The following is a 7706-nucleotide window of genomic DNA, read 5'->3' as shown; positions in this document are numbered from 1 at the left end:
TACTGATTTCCTTCCTTTTGGGTATATACCTAACATTGGGAGCTCTATTTTTAGTTTTTTGAGGAACCTCCATACTGTTCTCCATAGTGGCTGTACCAATTTACATTCCCACCAACAGTGTACAAGAGTTCCCTTTTCTCTACATCGTCAGCAGTATTTGTTATTCCCTGTCTTTTGGTTAAAAGCCATTTTAACTGGGGTGAGATATCTCTTTGTAGTTTTGATTTGCATTTCTCTGATGATCGGTGCTGTTGAGCACCTTTTCATATGCCTGTTTGCCATTTGTATGTCTGCTTTTGAGAAATGTCTATTCAGATCTTTTGCCCATTTTTAAATCAGGTTATCGGATTTTTTTCTTATTGGTTGTTTGAGCTCCTTATGTAGTCTGGTTATTAATCCCTTGTCAGATGGATACTTTGCAAATATTTCCTCCCATTCTGTTAGTTGTCTGTTTGCTTTGTTGATTGTTTCCTTTGCTGTGTGGAAGCTTTTTACCTTGATGTGATCCCACTTGTCCATTTTTTCTCTGGTTGCCTGTGCTTGTGGAAATCTTTGCCCAGACCAATGACCTGGAGATTTTTCTCAATGTTTTCTTTTAGTCGTTTCATGATTTTAGGTCTTAGATTTAAGTCTTCAATACATTTTGATTTGATTTTTGTATATGGTGAGAGATAGTGGTCTAGTTTCATTCTTCTGCATATGGATATATAGTTTTCCCAGCACCTTTATTGAAGAGACTGTCCTTTCTCCAATACATGTTCTTGGCATCTTTGTTGAAAATGAGTTCACTATAGATGTATGGACTTAATTCTGGGATCTCTATTGTGTTCCATTTGTGTATGTGTCTGTTTTTTTTAATGACTTTTTTCCTTAATAGCAAAATAATATATGTCTTGAAAAACATGGAAAATGCAGAATACAAAATACAGAAAATACAATTGAGAACCTTTATGAGCATTTTGATCATCAAACTGCAAGTCGAAGTTGCCCTGTCTCTCCCTGTCTCCTGTATGCATGTAAGTATATAAATGGTCTGTGGGCTTGTTGGTGTGCATGCATAGGCAGTCTTTCTGGGGTACTCTTAGGGGGGCTAGGCTCCTCGGGTGCCCCTAGCTCTTAATCTCACCCTTCTACATCTGTCCTGTTCCTGAGGACAACCCTGAAAATGACTCTTCATTGACAGCCTTCTGGAGGTTGGGAGCTTTTAGAGCAAGGTTTTGCAATGTAGCTAGGAGGTAGCTGTAGTCTTCCTTGTTTCCACATGTAGGAACTAGGCTTCCAAGAGGCTAACTCATGACCAGTGCCATACAGCTGGCAAACAATGATTCCAAAGGTCTGGGTCCCTAGGCCTCTGTTCTCTCTATCTGGGGCTTTCAGTTCCCTCAAGTCTAATTATCTGCCCTCTTTAAGGTGCTGTTCAGAGGGTCTGAGGCTCAACAATAAACGGTGGGATGGGTCCCAGGGATAGATGAAGTGGTCACACCCACCAGTCCATGGACTCTTTGGGGCAAGCCCTGACAATGACCATACAGTGAAGCAGCCCCTTACACATGGTCCTATTGGCCTCCTGACTCTCCCACCCCTGCCACTGCAGCTCAAGGACTCTGAACTTGGACGTGGTGAGGCAGGAGGAGAGGATTTCTGTGAAAGAGGGCGTTTCCAGGGTGCTGAGAAGACCCTGCTGGCACAGACTCTCCAGGGCTGGCATTCCCTCCAGGACAGCCAGGCCAGGGGCAGAGAGGCCCCTTAAGGTCAGCCTGATCTTGCGCACGGCTCGCGGGTAGCGGCTGATAGCCAGCAGGGTGCTGTCGCAGACAGGGTGCAGCCCAGCACCTCAAGCCCCTGCAGGTAGCTGAGCTCCTGCAGGCCGGCATCCAGCCGCAGCTTCCTTACACGGTAGGTGCCGCCCCACCAGAAAGCGCAGGACCTGGAAGCATGACAGGCCCTGCTGGTGCTCGTCGCTGAAGGCAGGGACGCAGTCCAGCATGATGCATTCGAGCAGGGGCAGCATGGTGGGGTCCAGCTGCCTGAGGAGCCAGGCCATGGAGATCTCGCAGCTGTGCAGCTTCAGGGTCCCCAGGGCGCTGCACAGGCTGGTGATGGGCACCGTGCTCAGGTCGGCCACGTGCAGGCAGAGGCGCTTCGGGTTGGGGCACTTCTGGCCCAGGGCTCTTATCAGGACAGGAGACAACTGGAGCCAGAGAACAGGTAGCCGCCCATCCACAGGGAATGAAGCTGGGATGCCATGTACCGGCCAAGGAGGTGCTACATGACTTTAAATCGTATCATGTAGAGCGTCAGGTCGACGTGTCGCCACAGCCACCCTCGTCCACCAGCCTCTTCTAGCGGTGACAAACCCTGAGGAAAGGGATCTGCGGTTAGAACGACCTCGGCCCCAGGTGGGATCCGGGATCCGCATCTCCAGGTACCAGGTGCGCCCTCCGTCCGGTCTTCTCCGCCGCCACCCCTCCCCGTCCCCCCAAGGTGGGGACAGGGCTGCACATGGAGATGCGGATCTGGTCCCAGACCGGGAGGGAAGAAAAGATCTCGAGCTGTGTCTGTTTTGATGCCACTACTGTGCTCTTTGGGTTACATTAGGTCAGTATAATATGAAGTCAGATAATGTGATTCCTCCAGTTTTGTTCTTTTTCTCAGGATAGCTTTGGCTATTCTAGGACTTTCGTGGTTTCATATAAATTTTAGGATTTTTTTTTCTATTTCTGTGAAGAATGTCATTGGTATTTTGATAGGGATTGCATTGAATCTGTAGATTGCTTTGTAGCATGGACATTTTAAAAATACTTCTTCTTCCAATCCAGGAACATGGAATACACTTCCTTTTTTTGTGTTCTCTTCAATTTCTTGCATCAGTGTTTCATAGGTTTCATTGTAGAGATCTTTTACTTCTTCGGTTAAGTTTGTTCCTAGGTATTTTATTTTATTTGTAGCTATGGTAAATGGGATTACTTTCTTGATTTCTTTTTCAGACTGTTTGCTGTCAGCATCATGTTACTGATTTTTTGTATATTGATTTTTGTATCCTGCAACTTTACTGAATTTATTTATTAGTTCTAATAGTTTTGGGGTGGATTTTTTAGTTTTTTTCAAATATAAGATCATATCCTCTGCAAACAATAATAATTTGACTTCTTCCTTTCAAGATTGGATTCCCTTTATTTTTTTCTCTTGTCTGATTGCTCTAGCTAGGACTTCCAGTACCGTGTTGAATAACAATGGTGAAAATGGGCATCCTTGTCTTGTTCCAGATCTCAGAGGAAAGGCTGTTAGTTTTTTTCTGTGCAATATAGCCATTTGGGTGTTCTTTAGACTGAAGGAAAATCTTCCATCTAGAATAATTTTCCTTCTTTCTGAACAATAACGTTTAGAATTTTCATTTGTGTGAGTCTGCTAATGACAAATTTTCTAAATTTAGTGCTTGCTTGAAAGGTCTTTACCCTCATTAAAGGAAAATATTTTCAGTAGGCTTAGAATTTAAGGTTGGCAATTTTCTTTTTCAGCACTTCAAAATATGATCCTATTGTCTTCTGGTTTCCACCATTTCTGTCAATTGTGAGTTAAATTGTTCCTTCTTCAAAGGCAATCTTTTTTTTAATCTGGCATTTTGTTTTTAAACTTTGGTTTTTGGTAATATTGTCATGATATATCTAAATGATTTCATTTATATTTATCTTGTTTGGGATCTGTAGGGCTTCTGTGGCTTGATGACTTTCATTAGTTATGGAAAATTCTTATCTCTAATTTATTCAGATTTTGCTTCCACTCCATCCTCTTTCTCCTCTTTTTATGGAGCTATAATTACTCGTAAAGTAGAGCTTTTCACTTCATTCTCATGGTTTTCACCCCTATTCTCATTTTCCATCCTTTTTGTATCTCCATATTTCCTTCTGGATATTTTCTTTAACCCATCAGGCTGTTCCTAATTCCCTCATCAGTTGTGTCAATCTGCTCTTAAACCCAGCTACTGAGATCTTCCGATTTCTGTCATTACATTTTCTCTACGAGATTTTCTGTTTGATTTTTTATTTATAGTTTCCACATTTGACAAAATTCTCAATCTCATTCTTTGCCATCTTCACCAAAGTACATTTACTTAAAATTCTGTATCTGATCATGTCAATGTCTGGAGCCCTTGTGAATCTATTTTCATTGTGCTATTTTTGTCAGCTTTCACTCATGCCTCCTATCTAGATTTTTTTTTTTTAGTATGCCCTGCCCTGAATATTGCATTTGCAAAATTCCTTGTAGAAGTAACTTAAGGCCTTAAATAATGATATTATGTTTCTCCTGGAGAGATTTAATTTTCCTTAGCTGGTACCTGGGGATACTAGCACTTCTGGATCACCTGCAAGGGTCAACTTCTCATTTGCCTTTCCATGCTTCTAGAGTGCAACCCTTTGTGGTCCCAACTCAAAGTGGGGAAAAGAACTACCAGGACACTTTCCCAACTTGGGTGGGCCCTCGACACCAATCCCTGTTGCTTTAGCTCCATGGGGCATCAAAACCATTACACGTTGCCTGTAATCCCAACACTTTGGGAGGCCAAGACAGGCAGATCATTTGAGTTCAGGAGTTCAAGACCAGCCTGGCCAACATAGTGAAACCCCATCTCTACTAAAAATAGAAAAATTAGCCAGGCATGGTGGTGCACACCTGTAATCCCATAATCCCAGCTACTAGGGAGGCTGAGACACGAGAATCACCTGAACCCAGGAGGCATGGAGGTTGCAGTGAACCGAGATCGTGCCACTGCACTCCAGCCTGAGCAACAGAGTGACTCTGTCCCCCTGCAAAAAAAAACATTACCCACCCACTTGAACTCTCAGACTCTATTTCCAGGAAAAGAGGAAAAGAATCCCCAGCTACAGGATCATCTCTCTGAGCCTTGCCCCATCTCTAGATCCTGGCCTTGGGATCATTCACTATCTTGTTTGCTCTCTGGGATCTTTAAGCAGAAAGATGTGCTTAATTTGTTTGTTGGCTTGTTTTCAAATTGTACTCAGCAGAAGGGTCAATCAAAGTTACTTTCTCTACCATTACTAAAGGCAGAATGCACTTAAATATAATTATCTTCTTTATTTTTAATTTTAAATAAGAGGAGCTAGGAAAACAAAAAGCTTCCTAATTCTTTGTATTCCCAAATGGTTCCTCAATTTATAATTACTTAATCTAGAGGAACTAAATACTCATTTGACCAAAATTAATTTATTTTAGAAAGCATTAATTTAAACAAATGGTCATGTCAGAATATTAATGTGATTTTCACTTCAATCAAAACTGTGCTTCATAGCCACAAAGTTTATCATTGCTGATATAACCGTAAGAATACTAGATATACACCCCATAGGAAAAATTTACCTTTGAGTTGTTCATTGAGATTATGATTTTAATAAAACAAATTAAAGATATTTCAAAGCTTGTGTAACTATTTTAAACTTTTTAAAATCATTACATAAGTATAGTAGCTCAAGCACTAATTCAAAATTGCCATTCCTGTCCAATAATGAGTTTTTCCAATTTTACTGTATTCAAATTTTAACCATTTAAGAAATCTGATTTAAATGAAAAATGTATTTTATGATCAGAAAACTTTGATCTTTAGAACCTCTTCAAGTTAGCGTTTGAGACTAAGAAATTGCTTTTTAACCTTACAAATTCATTCACCATTTAACAAACATTTGTTGAGCACCAACTATATGTCAAACATACAAGTATAATACAAAGTTCCTTTTAAAAAATATCAGACTCTTGCTCATTTACTTTGCTGATTTATGTGCCATGTTAAACATTACTGTCTGTAACATAATCAGTGAAAACAATATTTCCCAGTTCTCTGTGTAATGTGTCTTTTTAAGACAGCCTTGAAACTTAATCCAATGTCTGCATTATCTTCCTCATAAAAGGGGACAAATGCAATTGATAGTAAATGACATCAACATTCTTTTCTACTCACCCAGCAAAAATTATGACCTGTGGTTGGAATATTTCTAAAGCAAGTCTATGGCTAATTGGAACTTGTCTCTACGGCAGGGTTCATTTGAGAACTGGATAAGGATTGTAGATGTAACAGATAAGGTATCTGGCTTGCCAGAGTCATAGATGCCCTTTTAAGTGAGGAAATGAAAGTTGAGTGAATGTTAAGGAAAGTTTTAAGGTCCCAGCTAGCTAAGGCCAACTCAAGTCCAGAATCCATTTCTGTCTCCCAGGTCAATCTTTTGTGTAGCATACAATGAAATTGAGCATTTTCATTCTATAACTGATAGCTTCTGAATGTGTTTTCACTGGTGTGTATATACAAATAATTTTGTTAAATTTTTTGAATGTTTTGAGGTCTGGGGTTTCTTTTCTTTTTATCATTTCAGACAGAATAGAGAAAACACCAATTTCTGAACACCTATAATCATGAAGTAGGCTCATTTTAAGTTAGGAAGACTATTTTATGTCTATAAGAAATTCAGCAGTATCTGAGATGGTTCAGATGAACCTTATGCTCATTTTTATGTTTCTTTAATAGCATAATAAATAGGCTGGAAGGAAAGAGGGAAGCATCCCTTCCTTCACAGCAAAGTTAGGATTGTCCCAGGGAAGACCATGGCTAGCTGACAAGATTTTCAGCACTTCTATCCTAGTGTATTTTTTGTTTGTCTTCAACTTACAGATCCCCTTTTGGAAAAGTAAGATAACGCAAATAAAGACAAAGTAATGGATGTTAAAAAACGTTTCTGTTGTGTAAGCCTTTTGCCAAGTTATTATCTACTGCAGTCTCTAGATCAGTGGTTCTCAACCTCGGAAGCACAATACCATATGCTGAGGAGCTTCAATGAATGATGATGCCTGCGCCATCCCCAGGAAGTCTGATTTGTTGGTCTGGAGTGGGGCCTGGTCATGGGGATATTTTTTAAGCTCCCGGAGTGATGTGGAGCTAGAGCTGACAGCCACTGCTCTCTGCATTGCTCTAGTCAAGAGGGACAATTTCCACTAGTAGCAAAAATGGCGACTCTGTTCTTTATGGTGTGGGCTTCTTTCTCTAAATGAATTACAGAAGGGCTGACACTCTCTCGTATAAGATAAAGTCCTTTTCTTTTGTTAGAAACTTTTCACTACCTGACTCCTTCAAGGATTGGGCCATGGGCTCAAACCACCTAACAAAACCTTAGCTGTCCACACATAATTGGTAAGACTCTAGGGTCAGGTTTCAGCCAAAGAACCTTACAAATGCAAGATCTGAGAACTCTAACTTCCCCCTAATGACCTCTTCATCTATTAACTCAGAAATCTTATTCGGGACAAAACAAAATAGAGAAAAAACTAGAAGAGAAACTTTCATTCAATTTGCCCAGTTTTGATGTAAAATGTCATCTTAATTTTACTACCACCAACCTAACATTTTAAATACCATTTTCTTCTGAAAACATGACTTCTTTTCATTTGAGTTTGTATAGGCAATGGAGGAAAATTAGCATGGTTGTACCCACCTTATAGATGGAGAAATGTACACCTAGTTTCTGTGATCTTTTCAAAGTCAATAGTCACTGACGGAACGAAAAAGTCAAAGCTGTGTTGTAATGTTCTTTCTGATGTTCTACAATACATACGAAAAAATATTCTACCAAGATATTTACCTGAAGATGTATTTTAGGAATCATGATTTAAGGCTAGATCACAAAATTCAGTGAAATTTAAAAGAG

General features: G+C 40.2%; 1 pseudogene; it reads right to left on the bottom strand.

Moving 5' to 3' along the window:
• Positions 1 to 1477: 1477 nt before the first annotated feature.
• On the bottom strand, positions 1478 to 6969 carry LOC101124784 (F-box/LRR-repeat protein 12-like; annotated as a pseudogene).
• Positions 6970 to 7706: the final 737 nt, after the last annotated feature.

This window comes from Gorilla gorilla, chromosome 12 (assembly GCF_029281585.2).
Source record: "Gorilla gorilla gorilla isolate KB3781 chromosome 12, NHGRI_mGorGor1-v2.1_pri, whole genome shotgun sequence".
In the NCBI taxonomy this organism is placed as follows: Eukaryota; Metazoa; Chordata; class Mammalia; order Primates; family Hominidae; genus Gorilla; species Gorilla gorilla.
This window is presented reverse-complemented; position numbering and strand designations above follow the sequence as displayed.